The sequence below is a fragment of the Lissotriton vulgaris genome, chromosome 3_1 (assembly GCF_964263255.1).
Source record: "Lissotriton vulgaris chromosome 3_1, aLisVul1.2, whole genome shotgun sequence".
NCBI lineage: Eukaryota > Metazoa > Chordata > Amphibia > Caudata > Salamandridae > Lissotriton > Lissotriton vulgaris.
Genome location: NC_141689.1, coordinates 518,858,656 through 518,883,412, shown reverse-complemented (window position 1 = coordinate 518,883,412; position 24,757 = coordinate 518,858,656).

Here is a 24,757-nt window from a genome sequence, read left to right as displayed (position 1 = left end):
TCCTGATACTCCCTTGGGCCCAGGTGGTCCACAATAAATACCATTGGCGAGGGATGCTTTATCAGGACAAGTATGTAGTAAGTAAGTTGTCTTCAACCATTACAATGATAACAACTCTGCTCCAACTAAATATGGTACTCAGCAATGTCGAAAGGCAGCTATTACATCTAGAGACTAAACAGGCAGAACGGAGCATGGGAGGAAGGAAGTTAGATAAACTATGGGCAGAACACGCTGACCTATTAGAGCAGCTCCAGTGCCACAACTATGCAGCTCATTCAGCGCGCACACACGCAATGGCAGACCGCTCGCGCAAAATGCTAGCATGACAAATACATCAAGAGCAGGCACGCCACCCAATAGCTGCCTTGAGAACAGACGCAGAGTTGATGGTGCACACATAACATGAGATACATGAGGCACTGACGAACCACTACGCTGCATTATAGCAATCCAGGTGCCCACAGACAGCTCACCGCATCGCCCTATTCTTAGCACCGTTGCATTTACCAGAGGCCACGCTGGAACAGATTGAAAACCTGAATGTACCTATAAAGGAAGAGGAAATCCACAGTGCAATAATGGCGCTAGCAAGCAGCAAAACCCCAGGCCCAGACGGATTCCCTGCGAAATTCTACAAAGCCTATACCACTGTACTTACTCCTTACCTGTATGAGTCATGTAAGACGGCCATCAGTGAAGATCGTCTCCCTCCTTCAATGAATGAAGCTAATTTGGTATCATTACCCATACCTGATAAAGATCCCACTGACCTAGGCTCGTACAGACCACTGGCGCTTCTCAATGTGGATTAAAAGTACTAGCAAAACTACTGGCAGACCGGCTTGCGCAGGCGGTTTCCCACTCTGGTTCACCTAGACCAGAATGGGTTTGTGCCCTCGAGAAGCACATCCCTAGATATCCCTAAATATCCACTACATATCGGGCCTGCTGAATATCAGGAGATGGACGAGACAGGGATGCCCCCATTCTTCGCTGCTCTTCTCGCTTGCAATAGAGCAGCTCCTGAAGGCAGTGAGCTCTGGGGTATGCGGTGGAGTCCTATTGGGAGTTGGTTTGCATACAATTTCATTATACGCTGATGACCTCTTGGTATACCTATATCTCAGACAACTTCGCTTTAATATCAGGGCTGCGCATCAACGCCTCTAAATCCAGCCTATATCCCTTCAGCAGACAATGCAAGGATTCCGGCTATGTATTCAACAGGGATGCGAGTCCTTTGGTGCACAGACACATTCCGATACCTCTGATTCCGTACATATCAGAACCCAGCAAACTTACAAGACGGAAACCTAGGCAGGGCCATAACTGCAATTCTGGAGCACCCTCCCACTGTTGGTGAACGGAAAAGTAGCTTTAACAAAAATGATGATACTGCCCCGACTATTATATTACTTCACTTATCCCCCACATTACATCCCACCATCCTTTTTCTTCCCCCTGGAAAAGCTAGTTAAAGATTTCATATGGGGTAACTCTAGACACTGTGTGTTAATTCACAAGCTTTACTTGCCTATAGACCAGGGAGGCTTAGCAGTTCCACACCTAGAGCAGTACTATCTAGCGGCTCAGCTACAATGGATTTCCAGGTTGCTGGGGAATGCCACAACCGAGATACAGCAACAATGCAGCTGCCCCTACCTACTACGCAGTGCTTAATTTGAGCAGGTGCTTTCAGGTGCTCAGCACCGGCACTTCTTTCACAGGGCTGGGGCTACAATTTCTGACCCTGCAGGTGGTGGTCTCAATATTAATTGTTCAAATTCAAAATAAAAAAGAATAACATACATTGCATGGTGACTGGCTGGTCAGATAGGCCAGCATACGCCTGTCCAGGCAGGCATGATGGTTTTTCACCACGTTAGTGATGATGTCATCACTCCGATCACAAATCCAAGAAGTCATCGACAAACTATGTCTTGCATTCTACTTCCCGAGTCTGCTGCACCCTGCCGCTGCCTGAGCATAAGCCTCCCATTGGATAATTGTACCTGGGGGCTGGCTCATGACGGAGTTGAGGCAAGGAAGCTGCGAGAGCGCATTTGAAACTTGGGCGTGAGGCTTGAGGAAGAATAAATGAAAGTAAGTGTGGGCTTTAAACTTGCTGTGTAGCCAGAGTAGCATATCCTGCAGCGCTGCATTGTTGCTATCCTCAACGTTCCTGATGCGGCTGTGACCTAACACAACTTTTGTGCACCATGGCGTCACCTGTAGAATCTGTGCGCTGCACCCCAGCATGGTAATTGCTGAGTGTGCAGTAGGCACCACAGCCATACTTACCGGCACTGGCAGCAATCCGGCTGGGGACAATGCCTGTGCTGTAGCAGGCAGGGTCACAGCAAGCTGAGCAGTGGATGCTGATGCAGTCGCCATCCCTGAACCTACTAATTACAGGCAGCACTAGTAGTGACATCACCTGCTGTGCTCGAGCAGCTACCTGTTCTGCAAATAACCCAGTTATACTGCACTGATTAATATATGCAAAAAAAGAATTTTCATTTGGTGTACATTTTGTTTTTGCACTCGGTGTAGGTAAAACACATGTCATCTTCCTCTTCTTTAGGAAAGACAACAGGAAAACGCAGAGTTCAAAATAGCAGGGACATGTGCAGGCTGACGACAGGGGTCACAGGCAGCAGCAGTGTTATAGATGAGAGAGAGAGCAGGAGTAAAGAGGAGAAAGAAACAACAGGAGAGGAGAGAGATAAGACGGAGCTAAGTGGAAGAAAAGGAGAGCAAATCAGATACAAAGACAAAGCAGCCATGATGTGAAGAAGAGAGCATTAAAATTAAGAAGAGAGGAGATAGAATGAAAGGATGTAGAGGACAGGACAGAGGAAAAGAAAGCAGACAAATGATAAAATGGAGACACAGCTAATCACTGCTAGAAGAGTGATAGTAAAGAGCCAAGATTGAGGGGAGAGAGAGCAGAGCATGTATAAAAGTGAAGAGGAAAAAGGACAGTGGTAGAATGAATGGAGGGCAAATCAGAAATGCAGGGAATAAGGTAACACACCAGGTGTGACAAATAGGATAGAAAACTTTTAGAGAGGTGAGAGGATAGACTCTTAGAGCAGAGACTTAGGGGACAGATAACAGATCAAGGTTAGAAGATAGAGACTGAGGCAGTGAGAGTGTTGAAAGTGGGGCTCACCGGAGGAAGAAGTGAGCTGTGGCCTCCTTGGCAAAATTTTCAGCACCTGCACTTCTTTTTTTTACAAATTAAGCACTGCTACGATGGAACTAACAGCACTATTCCACCCCTGCTCCAAAATCAAGCCGCCAGACTCGCTGTTACTGACAGTGGCGCACCGATGGTACCATAGAGCACTCTACATTACCCGCAAATTTACCTCATAAGCACTAGCCTTACCACCAGAGGGCACGCCCAGGGGCATTAAAGTTACCACAACGACAGAGCTAAAAGATTGAAGGGGTGGAAGACATAGGAGACCTATACTGCAAAGGCGCTCTAATACCATACACAACACTGGTGGCGGAGGCAGATTTGCCCCCAGGTAAGTTCTTACTCATCCGCTCCCTGCTGGCAGCACTCACTGCTAAATGGGGGGACTTAACAGGAGAGCCAACGACGCACCTCACAATACAATACTGGGGCGTCATTGGTTTGTTGCATCCCTCAGATCCCATACAGCAGCCAGTCTATCGCCTAGCGCTGGGAAGCAGATATGGGCCGTCAACTCACAGACCCGGAATGGACCTCAGTACTGGCGAGCCCAACACAAATCCCCAGTAACGCACGCCTGCGCCAAATCCAATTTTACATTTCGCATAGGGCATATCTCACACCTGCGAAAATGAATCAATACTTTAAATGTAAATGCTCGGCATGACCCAGGTGTGCACGTGAAGTTGCAGACCTACTACGCATGCTATGGGGATGCCCTACCCTAGCTGGATATTGGTCAGCAGTGGCAGATAGACTGACACACCCTCCCATTCGAGTGGCACACTTATTTCTTACACTTATACCGCAGGAACCGCAATAACAGCGTCATGTCCAGGTGTATTGACCTTGGGATGGCAGTGGCCAAACGACTGATCAGCAAACGTTGGAAACACCCGACCCTCCTAATATAGGAATGTGCAGAAACTCGATGCTCACCTCGGCTCGGGCGGAAAGTGTAGCACTCCGTCGTGAGGACACATTAGTACTTCGCAAAGTCCCCCTTGCCACTGACTGGGACACAATTCTGACCACCTTGACCCCCCCGCAGAGCACCGGTACCCTGCCCTCGCCTGTGGGGAGACCGAGCCTCGACCTGCACAGGATCCTGCATGAGAACAGTGAGGAATATCATGCCCACACGTGCACCCCATACTATAACAGCAATTACCGCCAGAATGCAAACCGCGCAAACCAACATTAGAGAAGCAAAGACTGTGCGGCATAGGAGCTAGCCTTATGTTTCATACCCATTCCCTATTATGTATTCCTGTTCAGTTACAGCCTGCAGCCACAGTTTAACAGTGTGCTAGTTCTAATACAACTAGCGATATGGGAAGCGCGGCAAGCCCCATCTATGTCGGTCGGCTGACTTCGTGGCACAAGCACGCAACCTGCCGTGAAACAAAAAGAATGGACCAAGCTTGTTGATAATACATAAAGCAGTTAACATAAAGGCAGAATGAAAATGAAACCACAATACAAGAGACACTATGTTTGATAAGTCCAATAGTAATGTCTATGTAACCAGTCAATACGAAATGTGATAATTGATCAGTTGTATAACCTAAACATGCTTGTTAAACTGCAAAAAACCTAATAAAAACAGAATAAAAAATAAATAACTCCATTACAACAATACCTTTTAAAAAACGGACCCCTCGCACCCCCCACACACACATATGACGTCACGTTCCCAAATTGTATATGGTTATCTTCAGGCTCACCTCTAAATCCTGTAATCTTTACCCCCTCTTTTTTCTGTCCTCTTATCTCCTCAATTTCTTTTTCCCTCCACTCTGTTCACGCTTGGGTTTCCCTCTCCCTTCAGCCTCCCTTGACCACTCTCCTTCACTAGCTACCTTTCACGATCGGTGTCCTTAATAACCCCTCTCCTTGTTTTTCATTAATATCTACCCCTCCATTCTTTTTCTCTTCACGTTTACTCTCCATCGATTCCCCCAGCCCCTCCATTCACGTGCTAACCCACTACTTTCTTCTCCTCTGTTTCTGATCGTTTCTATCTCTCTGCCTCGTCTTTTCTCACCAATCTCACCCTTCCTGCCAGTCTCGCTCTTATCCCTGACTTCAGGCTCCTGGCTGTGGTCTTCGCCATCGCGTCAAGTCCGCAACGCCCCAGGAGCAGGTAAGCTTTATTCATAGCATATCATGTCCCTGCCCGCCCAAGCATATCCTCGTGCTCCTCAGATGTACTGTGTCATCTGGACATCAACAAGTCTTTACTGTAGGTGTAAATCATATATGCATTTAGTCCGCTCCGTGGTGACCCTTTCTCCATCCTGCAACTGAATGTTCGCTATCTATGTGGGCCTTCGCTGCACGCGCTCGTAGGCGCTTCACCAGTATTCTGCCCACTTTGTCCCCCCCAAAGTATCATTGTTTTAAGGCTAGCAGGGACCGCTCAGCTTTATTTGTGCGCAGGGAGCGGAGTTGGCCCCAAAGGTTTGCGAGTTGCCGCCGACATGCAAGCGAGGAATGTTCCTGATCCTGTCTCTCCAATTTCCTAATGTCCTTGGAGAGGCTTCTCCTCCAGACGGCGGGCCTCCCGCGCCCCTGCAATCGATAGGGATGTGATGTGGCTGCGGATTGTAGCCTTGAAGGCATCCCACACCATAGGGAAAGGCGTCTCAGGTAGATCATTGCTCGTAAAGTAAGAGTCAATGGCAGTACGTATGCTTTCCACATCGATTGTATGACTTAACAACTACTGCCTGAACCACGACTTCTGGAACAACGAAGGCTAAACCACGACCATTACTTAACCACTACATTTTAAACCACTACTCCCTAAACCACGAAAAAATTAGATTTAATGCCATTTTGTTTAAATCAAAGCAACACTGCCATCTCCTGTCATAAACCGGTAATTTTAATGTAAACTAATTTTTTCAACAACCTTTGCTGTTTTTTTTAAACTATTTCGTTTTTAATCTTTACGTATATTTCTATCTTTATATATTTTTTTTAATCGTATTTGTGGGGGGGAGTCCCCCCACGCCCCCATCTATCTTTTTAAACGTTTTCATAGCATGCTCCGGTGTTCTAAAAGGCGTGGTTCCATCCTTCGTTGTACCGTCGTTTGTGGATGTTACCTTCGTGGTTCAGCCCTCTTCGTTGTTCACTCTTCGTTGTTCCGGTAAGTCGTTGTTTATACATCGTGGTTAAGGATGTTTCCCCTCCACATCGGCTGGATCCCACAGGACATGCGTTGGCAGGCACCACCGCGGGGGATGGGTGGGGCTAGCGGCCGGATCCTGTAGGAGAAGCTCAACATGGGCCTGGTCAGATAGAGACATGGTGGACATAGACGCCGCTAATGTGTCCCTTACCAGGGCGTGAGAGAAAAAAAGATAATCAATAGGCGAATACGAGCGGTGAACGTGTGAGTAGTACGAGTAATCCCACACCTCAGGAGAATGGTATCGCCATTAATCCATCAAGCCATGGTCTGCTATCTGTCTCTGGAGAGTGGAGGACATGGCCCCCGACCCGTTCGAAGAAGGTTCACTGCGGTCCATCTTAGGATTCCACACCAGGTTAAAATCTCCCCCCAGAATCAAGGAGGGGCCGCCCTGTGGCACATGTTCCCGCAGTAGCGCCCGGAGGTAGGAGTCCTGCATCTGGTTCGTTGCGTAGACAATACACAGCATAAATAGGTGTTTCCCAATCCCTACCCCTGCTCTGACAAAACATCCATCTGGGCTGCGAAAGACTTTGGGTTCCCCCTGCCTGATATCATTTCTGCACAAAATATCCACTCCAGTTGTTTTGGTGGTTGCTGTGGCCCAGAATTGGAGGGGATATTTAGAATGTGCCATGCGAGGAATGTCTAGTTTCAAAAGATGGGTTTCTTGAAGAAAGATAATGTCTGGGCTGTGTTGGAGGAGGTAGCTCCACAATTGCTTGCGATTGTTGGGAAAGTTAAGCCCCTTAACATTAAGGGATATTACCTTTAAAGGGCAGGGGAGAGCCATAAGTATATCTGATCCCAAATAAGTCCATCAAGCCACCGTAGAAAACATGTCAGGATAAAGGGAGGGGGTTCAGGAGCGGGTTTTTCCTATTGACAGGGGCGCACCATAGCATTGGGGTTTCCAGTCCGCCATACCTAGTAGACAAGAAGAAGTGGGAAAGAAGAGTCAGGTAAGGAGGAAGATATAAGCTTGAAGAGTAGGTATCCAATATTGGCCAACTGGGCCACATTGTTCTGTTACCGTTGCGGGCCAGCCTGCACCACAAGGTTTGGATGGACCCGGAGACGTCACTCTCTCAAGAACAGATGGGGGGAGGCCGTCTGCCGCTCTCAAATTCGTCCAGGTGGGGTGCTCCGGCACCAGCTACACTGCGAAAGGGGAGCTAGGGTAGTGGTGAGATCACAGCGGCAAACATATAACTCGGCCAGGGAGAGCCGTGCTCCCAGAGGCAGGTCCCGAAGTCCATTATGGGCATGTGAGCTGTCTTATCAGGGGGTTGGAGAGCACGAGCCCGCCTCTGATTTGTCCCCTTCCAAGGACCTAATTTGTTCTATAATGTCATGCTTAGCCTGCGAAGATGATTGTTTATCAAGGGGTGGTGAGAGCCAGCAACGGCACACAGTAGACCAGGATGGCTTGGCTGGCACCCGTACAGCAGGCGGAAGACGGGTGGGACTGGTAGGCCATGAGGAAGGGTGTTGGAGTAGTTGACCCGCTTCTTTATAGTGGCCCCACTGATAGGAGATGTCCATGCTCCGCAGCTTGTCTGTCATTGGTTTAAAGTTGCGGCAGAGTCGCAAGGTATTAGGTGCGAAGTCCTGAAAGATCTGGATCTTGTTCCCATCGTATGTGAGATCCTGCTTAGCTCGCGCTGCCCGAAAGATAGCCTCTTTTTCTGTGAAGAAGTGGACCCTGGTTAAAATGTCCAGAAGGATGCCCGGCTGCCCGAGGGCTCAGAGACCCGATGGGCGCTGTTCAAAGCTGGCGGGGAAGCGTTGTCGTCCCCGCAGACCTCGTGAAGTAGCTGTGCCACAGAGGTCATGATGTCTTTCCCTTCCGTCCCAAGAGGACCCCCCCGGATGCGGAGGTTGTTCCGGCGACTTCGATTTTCCAGGTCCTCCTGCTTCAGTTGCAATTCTATGTGCTGGTCCTCCAGGGCGGCCAGGCATTGCCAAAGTTGCTCCTGATCCTCTTTACGGGCGTCAACTGTCTGTTCCAGCCCGTCCACTTGTTTGCCTAGGTCCGTAACTTCTTTCTTGAGTTCCTGAACACAGGAGTGCTCTTCAGTGCGCAGGGAGCCTACTTCGGTCTTCAGCTCAGACATGAAGGAGGCCATAAATCCTTGTGTTACCAGCGGCGAGTCCCCTCCAGCCTGCAGAGCCACCACGGCAGGGGCAGGCGGTCCCGCCTTGCTCCACATCGCTGCCACAGAGTTGTCTTTGGCGGTTGTCGCTGAGATGTCCTTGCTTCTTTTGGCACGTGTCATTGCTAAGCCGTAGTCGTCCTGTGAGGTGCCAGTCTCAAAGGGCAGTGAGGGTCGGTGAGAGAGCCTGCAAGGGCGTACGGTTGCTAGGTGAACTCACTACACTTCTAATGTGTGTGTCCCCAGCAGAGACAACAGCAGCTGGGATGAGAATCACCCGGTCCCCCTAATGGCCCGTGGAGCCCATCAACGATGCGGTCAGCAGTATCCAGAGCCGACGTGTATCATGCAGCCTTCGCAGACCAGTAGGATGTAATGTATGTAATGTAATGTGTCTTGTAAAGCGCACTGCTGCCCTGAGGCGTCGTGGCCCTGTAGACCGCTGTGGAACCCGTCCTGGCTATCCCTGTGAGATGGTCCATACTGGGTATCTCCAAGGTGAAACCAGGCATCCCCGGCGAATGTGGGGGGCATTGTAGAGATGGAGCAAGCTAATGCCCAGAGTTGCAGAGTATGATCCCTGGTTAGATTAGGCACCGAGGCGAGAATTATCGAGTCCGCTGACCCAAGTCCACAACCCTGCAGCGTCGGGAATTGAACCCTGGTCCCGGGCCGTTCTCTGCTTCCGGGTCTGCCGCCTCTAACCAGTGAGCAACACCACTCCACTAGGCTCCCCCTCACATAGGCTTTAGTGCCTATGTGAGTGGGGGGCAGATGTAGGGATCAGTGGCAGGGGCTTTCCCAGTCCGCACCACCCCTCACTGCCTCTCACTTAGCTGGTGTCTTCACAGCAAGGGCGCAAGGGGAGGCACCGTCTCCTTGTAACAGGCCACCCGTGAATCTGGAGGTTCCACACCAGCTTCAACCAGGCAGGGCGGCCCAATGAAAAAGGCCCAGGCACGCAGGCGGTCATGGCAGCTCCGAAGCTTGCAGCAGTGCTTATGTCCGGTATCCCCCACTGAGCCCACAGTGTCCCTTCAGTGCTCACGGTGTTCCTGCGGGTGCATACGTCTGGGCCCCACAAGCAAAGGACGGCGTCCAGGCCAGGCCCAACACTCGCCCACCTACCGTTCCAAGGCAGCAGGTGAGCCCCAAGGGGGGCGGCTCGATCCCGCAGCGCCAAGGCTCTACACAGGGGCCCCGGCCACGTGATCCGGTGTGTCGCAGCCCTGTGTGGTTGGTATAAGCCGGGAAGGCCTCAGAGGGGCCCTCTTGCAGGAATGTCGTTGGTCTGCTTCAGGGAGGTGGCCGGGCAATCGGGCGTGGTGTGGTCCGGTGTGTCATGGCCTTTGCGTGGCTGCCACTGGCCGGTGAGGCCTCAGGTGGACCTCCTCGCCGGAGCGTTTTTGGGCTGCTTCAGGGAGGTGGCTGGCAATCAGGCAGGGTGCGTAGCTACAGCGGTGATTTTCTCGCAGTGGCATTGTCAAGCGCAACGGGGCCAGGCCAGTCCCCGGCCGCGTGATCCGATGTGTCGTAGCCTGGCGCGGATAGCACAGGCCGGGAAGGCCTCAGCTGGGCCTCCTTGCAGGAGTATCTTTGAGCTGTTTCAGGAAGGTGGCCGGGCAATCGGGCAGGGTGCGCGGCGACCTTCTTCACAGGGGCAGCGGCCCAGTTCCCCCTCGCCTCAGGCAGCAGGGCCCATGCGCCCCAAATCTAGAGCGCGTTAGGATGGGGTCGGAGTTTCTCTATACGCCGCCTCCAGCCATCACCAGCCACTCAATATCGCCACTCACCGCCACGATATCCAGCCGCCGGTAGTTTGCCTCGCCGGTTGTCCGCTCCAGACTGTCTCTGCCACGATCTGGTCCACGCCTGGAATCAAGATGGCGGACAGCCGGGGCGGCTGGAGAGTCCCCAAGCAGCTGTCGGCGCCTTCAATGCGTCCGCCGCCACTAATGTGCCCCAGCGCCTTTGCCAGGGGCAGCCCAGCACCGGTGGGGTCCGAGGAGGTGCAGGGCAGCGCTCGTTGGCCACTCGGGAAGTCCAGGCCTGGAAGCCACAAGATGGCAGCCTCTGCGCTCAGCAGTTGGGGGCCCGGTGCAACCCGGCCGGTCCCCCGCAGCAAGTGAAGCCTAAGCATCATCAGCTCGCCAGGAGAGGCTCCTCACCCTCCGCCACCCGTGCACCCTTATGAAGGTAGCGATCTGCTGGAGCTCCCCCGGCGCACGTCTCACTTCATTCGCAGCAAGACCACGCCCCCGGATGTGGTCTTCTTAAACCATACTGCTTACGCTTTGTGCGAAAATGTGCTGCATCACTAAATACTTAAAAGGTCCCAAAGGAAAGACCGATTGCATTATGAATATTTGTTACCATAGGGGTTACATAGAGGAATCAACATTGTGTGTTATTTATTCCAGGTTATTGGCAATCATGTATTGCCGGGAAACACTTACCCACAATGCCAATTTAATTTCAATGAACTTAGGGTTCTAAAACCAGGAAATACTGAAGTTTACAAATACAACAAATTAGATCCATTCAATTCTTATTAATTTCAGTTCGATGTATTCTTTTGATCCTCGTTCATCAGTAGTCCCCTTTAGCCAACACGTGATTCGTCAGATCGATGCGTTAACATCACTCACTTCATCAGTGCTACAAATTAAGTATATACATCATTAGAACATCATATTGTACAGTAACACCCATCACCCAAGACACCCTGGTGCTCAGGTTCTGGAGAAATAGTGGCCATTGTTAAAAACTTGTTCCCAAATTTTTCTGTTCATTTTACAGAAGAAAGGGAAAATGTATTACCAATATTATATATTTAATCTCAGAACATGGCATACAATTGTGCTGAGAAACAGGTATTCTAGAGAGAAAGTCTCCGGGAGGAAAAGAAGAAGAAAACCATACAGCACATCTCATAATCACGCATGTGTATAACTCATCCAATTATTAACATCAATATTGCATCAAGTGGTCATGAATGATGTTATAAACCTAAAAGGGAAAAAAACATCAAAATGAAATGAAAAGATCTCAGTAAAAGTCCTTTCAGTAAACATCATGTGGCGTTGTGTACATCATTGTCATCTGAGAGAACTTATATTTAGGATATGGTGTGAGAGAAGAATCTTACCTCTATATATCCAGTAAGCATCTCTACTCAGACAACTGCTCGTAAGTTGCTGTGTCAACCTGTAACCGACATAACCCCAATTATTATCTCCCTTTAGTTTAGTTCTATCTGCAAACCTTCCTATTATGATATACAACTATATCTGTTTACCATGCTTGTGTTTAATTTGCATCAAACAACTCGCAAAAATCACAGTAAAAATTATAAGTAAATGCTAACTCTATATTGTCCCAGTTCTCGTAAACTTGAATGTGCATGCACGCGCCCACATATTCAATAGGTCCAGTATTGTTTATACTACCATCGATAAAGAAACCCTGATACATTACAAGATATCCGTATCTTCAATCACAATCCACAACCCTCTGTTCACTCTGAAGCCCATAGCCCTTCAGATCCTAAATATACAATTTAAATTTTAAAATACCTATGCTCTGCTTCTATCTGAAAACCTTTCTATTATCATTTACGACTATATTTGTCTAACAAGCACGTGTATTCGTGCTCATTAACCCACTCGCACAAATCATGGTGAAAAGTGTATGTGCACGCTAACTTGATATAGTCCCTATTCTTGTGTATTTACATGCGCATGCACGCGCCAACGTATTCAATAGATTCAGTATTGTTTCAACTAACATCACTAAGGTACCCCCACCAATAACTTACGAGGTATCCGTATCTTCAATCATAATCTACATCCCTATGTTCACTTGGAAGCCCGTAGCCATCCAAAATCTGAATACACAGTTTAAAAATGCCTAGGCTATGTTCGTACCTGTATGAGGGAGAGTGATCCTTCTTACATCCATCCCGGCATGGTTAGTAAGCACTGTTTTGAATCCACCTTATATAGCGGCATGCGTTCAATTGTATCTGTTAGCCTTGCTCCAAAACGTGCAATGTAGTCATTATGTACATTCCAATATATTAAATCCACGTGTTACCTAATGCTAATTCATAATAACAAATAAAAAAGCTATTATCATCTGCGGCGTACCCCAGGGCTTATCCCTCAGCCCGACCTTGTTCAACGTGGGCCCCCCTCGCACAAGTAGCCAGCCAGTATGACCTGATCATCATCTCCTACGCCGACGACACCCAGCTCATCCTCTCCCTCACCAAGGACCCACACACTGCCAAAACCAACCTCCACAAGAGAATGAAGGCCGTCGCTGAGTGGATGGAGAACAGCCGGCTGAAACTGAACTCGGACAAGACGGAAATCCTCATCCTCGGCCCCACCCCCTCTGCCTGGGACGACTCATGGTGGCCGACCACGCTAGGGAACAGCACCGACACCCACGGGAGGAGTCGAGGATGAATCCGCGACAGAGTCGAGGATTCATCCTCGACTCCTCCCTCTCGATGTCAAAACAGGTCAACGCCATCTCCTCCTCGTGCAACAACACCCTCCGCATGCTCCGCAGGATCTACTAGTGGATCCCAACCGAAACCAGAAGAATGGTGACTCAAGCCCTCGTCAGCAGCAGGCTGGACTACGGCAACGCACTCTATGCAGGAATCCCGACCAAACACCTACGACGACTGCAACGCATCCAAAAAGCCTCCGCCCGCCTGATCCTCAACATCCCTCATCGCAGCCACATCACCCCCCACCTAAGAAACTTGCACTGGCTCCCCGTCAACAAGAGGATCATCTTCAAGCTCCTCACCCACGCACTCAAAGCACTCCACAACACTGGACCAGCCTACCTGAACAGCAGCTTCTACACCCCCACCCGCCAGCTCCACTCCGCCAGCCTCGCCCTCGCCGCTGTCCCCCGCATCCAACGAAAGACCTCCGGTGGCAAATCCTTCTCCTTCCGTGCCGCCAAGACCTGGAACACCCTCCTGACCCAGCTGCGGCAGACCCAAGACCTGCTCACCTTCAGAAGACTCCTCAAGACCAGGCTCTACGAGCAGTAGCAGCACCCCCTCCCTTTAGCGCCTTGAGACCCTAACGGGTAAGTAGTGCGCTCTACAAGTGATTGATTGATTTATTAGAACGTTTCGTTCCAAACTGTATCGGCACCCTACATAAGATGGCAGCTAAAAGCCTCATTGTGTGTAAAAACGGGTTTACTTAAGATGGCAACCCTTCTTTTAAGAACATGTCCGTCATCTTACTAAAGACCGCTATTCCCGAGTTCAAACAAATCATAATCATGGTAAACTTATAGGCTTATTTCCTCATTGTAAATCATAAATATCAGCTCTATCTATAAATAATTTTATCATGACGCCAATAATATTGCTACTCATTAACAACGATTGCAGCTTAAGAAATTATGTTAATTACTGTCTCAAGCACTCACCATTATAATGCTACCAAAGTGTCATTCCATCTGCTATTTCAGGGCATAGTTGTGTGGGCAAATATCACAGGTGTTTCTATATTCCGGGTGGCGTATTCTCACAAAATTAGGTTGCAGATTCATTACTAATCGTTCTTAGTGAGTCCAGGTTGCCGTTTTATTCTAGTTGCTTACAGTGATTTATCGTTCTTAGTGATTAGTTGCTCAAGTACTGTGAAATAGTTGCTCAAGCACTGAAGTGAGACCCCGCCTTCATCAATTAATTAATCTACAAATACAGGGCTATGCTAGATAGCCAAAGGTAGCTAATGCCCAAAAAGTGCTAAACAAATATATAATTAATTGAGGAAATGTCTCCCCAGAAATCAATTTGTCATGAATGGGCTACCTAATTAAGGGGGATTTGTCAGAAAAATATGAGAAGAAACCAGAAAATTATGTATATAAAAATGTAATAGAGCATATCGTAATTGTCCGGGAGTACGTTTCTGATATGGCCTCTAGGGAAAATCAACCCTTGTGTGAGATTTAAAATATACTCGCCTAGTCCAACCCTAATCAGGTTATAAATTGACCTAGATGTGTGAACCAGAGCATAAATTATTCATGTAAACATCACATTCATTGTTTTCATGGCTCAACTGAAGGATAGCATGTTCATCTAATAGGTATACCATGTTATAACATACTTCACAATTTAGTTTCTCATTCCTCTACCATTTAGTCTCATCAGCAGATTTGCAATAGCATATAACCTGCCTGTATACATTTTCCAAATTAGCCCCTTGATATTAACATATTTTCTTAAAAAGAAGGGATCTTGCATCATGGTTATACAACTGGCATTTCTAGTCTAAACACCCAAAAAATACTGCATTTCATGATCAATGTTAAGACCTCTGTCCACAGCTCTCAAGGTCTTTATCCAGCGTGCCTCACATTGCGCAACATCAGTTACAAGACGTTGTCTTTCTATGCATTCTGCTGTGTATCTGATCCCCACACACATACAGTTCCATGTCTAAGAATATTAGTTTTGTCCTACTACGAACCATGGTAAATGACATGTTGTAATCATTGGAATTGAGGAAATCCAAAAATGAATCTAGTTTCTGTGTTGTGCCCGTCCATATCTTATACAGTAGTCGATATATAGACCCCAAAAATGTATGTCCTATATCCATTCCGACCGCGAGGACCCCAGATGTGCTTCGTCTCAAACTACCCCATAAACAGGTTGGCAAAAGACTGTGCAAATCTGGAGGCCATCGCGGTCCGGCAGAGTTGTAGGGAGCCTCAATGAGGAAAAAGGTTTACATTTCTCTTCATTTGTTTCCTCTTTCTATGCGTGCTGCATTCTGCAGCACACATGGGAAGAGGAAATCACCTCTTGTGATTGTTTCTGTGCAGGAACGTGTCCCTTCCTGCACAAAAACAATCATCCTCATGATGCAAGCACTCCTGCATGGTGCAGATGTGCCTGCATCGGTGCATGCCAGCTAATTGTGCACCAGCTCAGCGGAGACCAAAGGGATCTGCCATACGGTAGAAGATATGATGCATCCCTTTGCTTCGGAATCAACGCAGCGCGGTGCAGCCAAATAGCTTGCGGCACCGTGCTGCGTTAATTGTTTCTAAATAAGGCCCTTATTATTTAAAAATGCAATTAAAAGGCTTTGGCTCCACCTGGAACAGCAGGAGTCTCTCACTTTATGCTATTGGTTGCATGAGCCATCCTTCCATCTCCTGAGTTTGCATGGCAATGCATGGGGGAACATTTGACATCTGAAGTGGCACTAGATCATCATACATTAAGTTATCTCGTATATGCAGTGTACGCAGAAACCATTTTTGTTTCATGTTTTAGCCCGGATTCATTCAATGCATGTTTTCCCGTCTGTTTTATCCTTTATTTTTTCACTTTCTGTGCCTTTCCTACCAACTGTGCACGGATGGTTATTTCTTGTTATTTTCCCTTGTATGACTTTTCCAATTGTTTTCTCCTTCTGTCCATTACCCATGTTTTTTACTCATCAATGCTTCATGTAAAAAACTTCAGCAAAGCCAATAGGCCTGGCTATAGAAAGTAGAAAGTGTACACATGCAATTGCAGACATGAACTAATGCTACCATGTGTTGGCACATTAAAGCCAGACATTCTGGCTTTGCCAATGTTTGATTTTCAATGCAGATGAATGCCCCCTATCCTGTCAGGAATGAAACCATCCATTTGAGTACTCATCTTAAAGAATACGAGGGTTCCAGCAGAACTCAAGACGACCCTTTACAAACAGCCTCTGCTCAGTTTTTTAATTTCGCCAAGGTCACTATATCTATTTTCCTGAATGCCCACCCCCATAAACGCAGACTGAATATAATAATAATAGAATATAAGGAAGTAGCACCAATTTACTTCAAGCCGCTTCTCTGAGGTTCCAGCCATCCACGTGGGTGATAGTATTAACCAGTGGCGTAACGAAACTTGAGGGGGCCCCCAGTGGCATAACGAAACTTGAGGGGGCACCCCTGCAAAGCTCATGTAGGGCCCCCCCCCCCCCGGCAGCCTGGCCCACCACCTACAGTATATCATCTCGACATCTCAGTCCAGCAATTCCTCAGGTTAAACTCACAAGTGGTAGAAGTGCAGTGTTTATCACAGATAGATACATATACACATTGCTGCTTGTAGAATGCTCTGAGGCATTTGATAAAGGAAGCTCTAAGTTTTGGAGGGTGAGTGGCCAAACTGCCGGAATGTCTTCCAGGAATAACTAATACATGACTGAGACATACGTGAGAAATGGGAGCACAGCAAACATTACATCATCCAAACTTAAAGCCACATTAAGGCCTTTGGAATGTCACTAATGATGTAAAATAGGATTTAGTACGTCAATGATCAACTAAAGTAGATAAACAAATTAAAGCAGTAAGTGAATTAAGGAAACATTGCCTATTACAGGGATCATGATGTTCATCAATATATACTGACTCCGTTAGAGCCCCTACGTGAGATTAGACAACCACTAGTAGAAATATTAAAATCTAGATATAGTTTGGAAAGGCTTTCATTTTGCTTGTAGATTGATCAATTGATTTTAAAGTATATGTTGGCGAATTTCCTTCAGGTGTAAGACAGGCATGAGATGGAGAGTGGGTGAAGTATGTACCGCCCTACACCATGTTTTACTTTTATTGCCGGCCGGGCCCAATTGCCCCACCATGATGCCCTCCCTGTTTCCAAATTATCCAATTACCACCCACTGAAACTCCGATGGTCCTTAGGGGTGGGACAAGGTGGATGATCCCTCATAGTCAAGGGCCCATGCTGACCGAGCGCTTATCAGAGCAAATCCAGGAATGGATTCAAAAGCGGAACCCAATGAAGAAACGTGTAGGACCGAGGTGACTGCACACATTTTTGATATGGCTCGCACATGCCATGGAAGATCTCGCAAGACACTTAACATCTGCTCCCCTTTTTGAGAAGAGGGAAGCGTAATGCAATGGGGGACATTTAAATCCCACCAGCCCACATGCTACTCGAATATAGAGGGCTAGCACTAGAAGCTTAATGGGGAACGACCCAATACTATTTCTTTGGTAAAGGACTGGTGTAAAATCCACACACTTGCAGACACAATTGCCATGGCAACAATCATAAATGGATATGGGTGAGCAACAGCCAGCGAGAGCAATATGGCCGCATTATGAGGATGCTCACAATTATGCAGGCGAGGGCGGGAGCATTTTTAATCACACCGTCATTGCTGTGCCAATATCTGACACTTTTGTGTGACCATTTTCGAGTCAAATGCTACCAACTAAACCACCAGAATGACCCATCCACCCACCCACTTATCTAACCCCATCTATTCATCCATCCAAACCCTTTATCCATCAAACTAGCAAAACCCATCCATCTATTCACTCACCCAGCCATTCAGCCACCCCAACACATTAACCCAACCATTTATTCATCCCCACCCATCCATCCTCTTGCATCAAAACACATATCAAACCAAGACCTTCTGTACATATTACCATCCATTTATTCACTCATCTACCAACCCATCTCTCTAGATACAAGCTGTGAGCAAAAGATAAGCCTTTCGCAGGCACAATAGAAAACTGGCAGCCTAGTTTTTATTCTACCCCATGCCTGATTCTTCCACTACACACTTCCACCCTGCCTCTTAGCTCACAGTGGGGATTATTTTCAACCCGAGTCCTGCTTTTATCACTGCTGCAGTCGTATCCTTTTCTTCATGCTTCTTTCTCCGTTGTCTGCCTTTCTCTCTATTGCACTAGGTCAATCTTTGGAAATGAAAAATAATTCTGGATGCCCAAAAATTGAACGCTGAGTCTACAACATGCATCCACTGGGCAGTACACAAAGATCCCTGAGCATTCCACAGAGCTGTAGCACTATGGGGCAGTAAAAAGAGATCCCTGAGCATTCCATGGGGCAATTGCACCCCCAGACCTAAGATCATTCCACGGGGCAGTACAAACAGATCCCTGAGCATTCCACAGAGCAGTAGCACTAACAGAACTAACACCATTCCATGGGGCAGTAAAAGCAGATCCCTGAGCATCCCACGGGGCAGTAGCACCACCAGACCTAAGAGCGTTCCACGGGGCAGTACAAACAGATCCCTAAGCATTACACTGGGCAGTAACACTAACAGATCTAAAAGCATTCCATGGGGCAGAACAAACATATCCCTGAGTATTCCATTGGGCAGTACAAACATATCCCTGAGCATCCCATGGGGCAGTACAAACATATCCCTGAGCATTCCATGGGGGTAAAAACATATCCCTGGACATTTTATGGGGCAGAACAACCAGTTCCCAGAACATTTCTTTGGACAGTAACAACAGATTCCAAAGAATTTCATGTGGCAGTAAAAACAGATCCAAACAAATTAGAAAGTCCCAACCGTTTCAAGGGATATTATAGGCAAACCCAAACAGATCTCAGACAATTTCATAGGACAGAACCGCATTTCTAAAAAGACACACAGCATTCCAATGCGAAGTGCATACACAAATCGGACAGTACATACATAAATCCGTGCAGACCTCGTAACATTTCATAGGCAGTACATACAGGTCCTAAAGCATTTCATGGACAGTGGCGACACTTCTGAACCGTACCCCATAGCAGCTAAAAGGACAGTGCAGCATTTCTCAAGGGACACCAGAGCGTTAAATGGACCGTACCAGCACTTCTAGCTAGATCACCACAAGGGACAGTGCCAGCCACGCAGAGACGTTTTAAGACATGGGCAAAGTGGGCTCTGGCCCAGGGCCCCAGCCTTTTTAGGGGGCTCCTTTTAGAGCCAGCTCTGCTATGACTTACCCTGATGATCTTAATTAATTCTTAAACATTTTTTTTAATTCAGTTTTCCTTTAATTTATTGGAATGTGGTTGATTGTTATGCCCCTGTCATGTTGAAATGTCACTCATAATTACTCTGAAATTATGAAAATTTTACACATCGTAATCTGAAACCTTGGCAGCTATGCTAAGTTTACCACACACAGCACATTTGAACATCTCAAAATTCCATTCCACAGAACTCTACTATAAATGATTTAACCCTACAATATTCCATACCACGCAATTGCAATCCTAAAAGTTAAAAAACACATATTTCCACTTCACGCCATACCACAGAATTCCACATCACATAATAACATTCCACACAACTTAATACCACTCCAAACCACATAATTATACTCCACACAACACAATTCAACTACAAATAATTCCACTTCAACCTATATAATTATACTTTACACAACATATTTACACTCCACTCTGAAACACATAATTACCCTCCACAAAATACAACTCTGCAACATGCTGCATAATTCCACTCTGCACAATTATACACCACACCATGCCACATATTTCCACACGTCACACAATTGATCCCCACTCAATTCATCACACAACATAATTACACTACACATTATACCACTCAGCACCACGTAGCAACATTCCTAATACCACTCAACATAATTTTTACTCAGGAGTGCACACTTCCACGTCACACAAATTGAACTCTACACATTTCCATTCCACACCACATAATTCAACAAACTACATAATTCAAACCAACAACACAATTACGCAACACACCACATACATCTAATCTACACCACAAAATTCCACATTATGCTACAATATTTAACATCACACCACATAAGTAAACACCACTACACTCTACAGCACACACTACCATTGCAGATAATCTCTCTCCAAAACACTCTCCAAAACACACAATCCCACTCCATGACACACAATCCCACTCCACATAATTCTAGTTTACTCAATCCCACACAATTTCTATCCACATAATTACACTACACACCATGCCAAATTATTTCACTACACAGATCCAATCCACACAACACAATTCCACAGCTAACTATTCCAATCCAAACCATGTATGACTTGCATATATGCAAATGCATATATTGCAAAACCATATATTGCAAATGCTTGTTTACCTTCCAATGCCTTCCAGCAGTTCCTGTTCCTGGAGGGAGCTGCAATCCTTCTCCGGCCCCTGTCAGCTCTCCTCTGTGCTGCCTCATCCAAAGCTTCTCAGAGGCTGTGCCGTGTGGAGAATGCTGCCTCTGGGGACCCCACCCCCATCCTTGTCAGGGTCCTGAACAGTACCCTGCCCTGTGATAAATGCTGTCTCTGGGGCCCCCACCCCCACCATTCTCAGGGTCCTGAGCAGTGCCCTGCGGGGAATGCTGTCTCTGGGGCCCCCAACCTTCTCAGGGCCTGACTCCCGAGCAGTGCCCTGCCCTGTGGGGAATGCTGTCTCCGGGGCCCTCACCCATCTCAGGGTCTCACTTCTGAGCAGTGCCCCGCCCTGTGGGGAATGCTGTCTCTGGGGGGCCCACCCTTCTCAGGGTCTGACTCCTGAGCAGTGCCCTGCGGTGAATGCTGTCTCTGGGGCCCCCACCCTTCTCAGGGTCTGAATCCTGAGCAGTGCCCTGCCCTGTGGTGAATGCTGTTTCCTCTGGGGCCCCACCCTTCTCAGGGTCTGACGCCTGAGCTGTGCCCTGCCCTGTGGGGAATGCTGTCTCTGGGGCCCCCACCCTTCTCAGGGTCCGACTGCTGAGCAGTACCCTGCCCTGTGGTGAATGCTGTCTCTGGGGCCCCCACCCCCACCCTTCTCAGGATCTGACTCCTGAGCAGTGCCCTGCCCTGTGGGGAATGCTGTCTCTGGGGCCCCCACCCTTCTCAGGGTCCGACTCCTGAGCAGTGCCCTGCCCTGTGGGGAATGCTGTCTCCTCTGGGGCCCCCACCCTTCTCAGGGTCCGACTCCTGAGCAGTGCCCTGTCCTGTGGGGAATGCTGTCTCTGGGGCCCCCACCCTTTTCAGGGTCCGACTCTAAGTAATGCCCTGCCCTGTGGGGAATGCTGTCTCTGGGGCCCCCACCCCCACCCTTCTCAGGGCCTGATTTCTGAGCAGTGCCCTGTCCTGTGGGGAATGCTGTCTCCTCTGGGGCCCCCACCCTTCTCAGGCTCCGACTCCTGAGCAGTGCCCTGCCCTGCGGGGAATGCTGTCTCTGGGGCCCCCACCCCTACCCTTCTCAGGGTCTGACTGCTGAGCAGTGCCCTGTCCTGTGGGGAATGCTGTCTCCTCTGGGGCCCCCACCCCTTCCCTTCTCATGGTCCGACTCCTGAGCAGTGCCCTGCCCTGTGGGGAATGCTGTCTCTAGGGCCCCCACCCCTACCCTTCTCAGGGTCTGACTTCTGAGAAGTGCCCTGTCATGTGGGGAATGCTGTCTCCTCTGGGGCCCCCACCCCCTGCCCATCCTTGTTCCGGGCCTGGCTCTGACTGAAGAGAAACAATGTAACTTGATACTTTGTTTCTCTTCAGTCCTGGGCCAGCTCGTGCAGACTGCTTGAGAAAGAGGAGCAAGCCTCTCTCTCACAGCTCTCACCAGAGCTTAGGGGGCCCCCTTCATTTACTGCAGAGTGCCCCCCCCCCCTCCACTGACTGTGGTTACGCCCCTAGCAAGGTGCAAGGCTGAAGGGTCCCCAGGCTTCCTGCACCACGTCCTTCTGTGTGCCCCCCCCCCCCCTCATATTCACACAGTTCTACCATCTCTCTCTCCCCTCTGCATTGCTTCTTCCATTGAACTGCCCCTTGACCTCTCCTGGTTGCTGCTCTCTTCAATGTTTCTTTCTGCACTCAAGCGGAGGTGTCTTTCCAGGCCTCTCCATGCTGTCAAGAAACTAAAGCTAATACATTGAAACTGTTTCTTTATTGTGCCCAGGCTCTTCAGAGCACTGCTACCTGCTGGTTAGAAAGGCTGAAGCTAAACAGACGTGATGCATTTATTGCTCAGGCCTGTGCTTCAGCACTCACTTCAGTGTGGGGCCGAGGGGGCCCCCTCAAATGTAGGGAAGCCTTGGGCCCCCGCACCGCGGGGGGGGTGCGGGGGGCCTTTGTTACGCCCCTGGTTTTAACTACTGGGATCAGACTTTTCAGAGTTAAGATCTGTTTAACTAATTCGGGAAAAAGGTGTAAGGACAACAGAGGTGTGTGACGTTTTATTATTATATATATATCAGCATTGCCCTCTATTAGGTCTTCCCATGTGGACTACTGCAGACATCTTGTGTCCTGCTACTGCAGGCCCTCCTTTTTGCTTTACTTTATGAATTAAGGTTTATTTTCTCTATTTTTTAAATGCTATGTCAGTTTATTTATGTTTTCTTTTGTAGCCCAGATATTAACCGTTAATTTACTTAACCCCTTAAGTGCTGCCTCGGTGCATTGGCCGACGGCAGCACTACCTCCCCAGTGCTGCGCACGACCATTGGACGTCCATTCAGCACTAGTTCCAATGGACAGCGCAGCACTGGGGAGGAATGTTTAATAGCATCTATGAGGTTAAGGAAACGTTGGGAAGACAATATATTTGCACACCAAAATATAAATGAATTGTATAGTAGATCTTATTAGCACTTAGAGTATTGGTTAAAGGAGTTCATTTTCGTGTCTGCAAGTCTTCCTCAGCTACCCCTACACCACTTCAAGCTACCTGACACTGCTCCCAATGCCACAAGCTTCCACACGTTTATCACTTCTGCAAGCTTCCCTCGGCAGCCCATAGACCACTGCAAGTTACCCGACAGTACTCCCAATGCTCAGAGCTTGCACACATTCCTCACATCTGCAAGCTTCACTTGACTGCCCATACACCACTGTAAGCTACCTAACACTGCTTACAAAGCCGCAAGCTTCCACACATTCAATTTAGGCTTGATCTATCCTTAAACATATTCAGGAATAAAGTTCAAATTGACCCACACAGGATAAACTGCTGCATGTCTAAACACTTGTAAGTCCGAAAGGCAAGACCTATTGGCTATGCCAATGCTTGTTGATATGGTCACCCCCACTTTTTGCCAGATATTTGATGTGATTTCGACTGAAAGTGCACGGGGTTACTGCTAACCAGGTCCAAAGTGCCAGATCTCTTTCCCAGAACAGTGCGATTGTTCCCCCCAACTGTCAATACCGTTAGTATCCTCTGTATGACCCTAGTAAATGGTACCCCTGGTAGCCATGGCCTGAGGTACTAAAAAAGGTCCCAAGGATGGCAGCACGAACTGTGCTACCCTGAGATGCCCATCACCAAGCTCATGCAAACTGTCACTGCAGGCTGCATGTTTTGGTGCAGACATAAGTGAAAACCCAACATGGCACACAGCCTGTAAGCAATATAAGTAAGTTACCCTACAGCAGGCCATACCGTCCTAAGGCAGGGTGCACTGCCTTAGTATACCCGATACTGGTAGTGATCACGGAAGCCATTTTAAGAACATGTGTTAGACCAGGGGTACTCATAGTACGGCCCGCGGGCCGGTGGCGGCCCGGCAAGCCTTCCTTGGCGGCCCGCCGGACCTTGCAGACATGTACCAATTAAAAAAAAAAAATTCAAGAGTTTTAGTAAACACCGGCGGTTGATGCAGCCTGACTCGGAGAGGCTCTGCTCTAGGGGGGCTGGGAAATTCCAGCCATAGAGTGGAGCTGCAGGGGCCTCAGAAGAGGTGAAACAGAACAAAGCCTCATTAACGATTTAATGGATCTTTTTTTTTTTGTAAAATTTTTATTTTGCAAGTTGTATCATAGAAGAGGAAAAGAGAGGAAAAACAGAGAAAGGGTAAGCAAGAGAGAGAGAAGAAGGAACAGGCGACAACCCGCCATGTATCCCCACACAGGGGGTGCTTGTAGAACACGTTCTCAAGAACTGCTAACGACGACTTAAACAGCGCCCAAGACTCAAGGTGCAACCTCCAGCGGTGGCGAGGCACGCTCACTGCTCCGCAGTGAATCCCAAATGTCAAGGGGGAGGAGCGACTCAGGCTCGGTCACAGACCAAAGATAGGCCAAATCGTGTGTCCATGTATGCAAATCTGTCGCAACAGAGAGATAAACATTCTCAACGTAACAACCCACCCCCCCCACCCCCCACCCTCAACCCCAGTGGTGGCGACCAACATTCATTCAAGACATCACAACATAATCAGGTGGCTAAAATTGGAAGAGGTGGAGCGCACGGAGCGCCGAGGGACACACTGCTGATGGCAAACCTCGGGACAGAAACCGGACCAAAGGCCCCCAGGTGAACATGAAGTTTTTAAATTTCCCCCGAAAGATATCAGAGAGCCTCT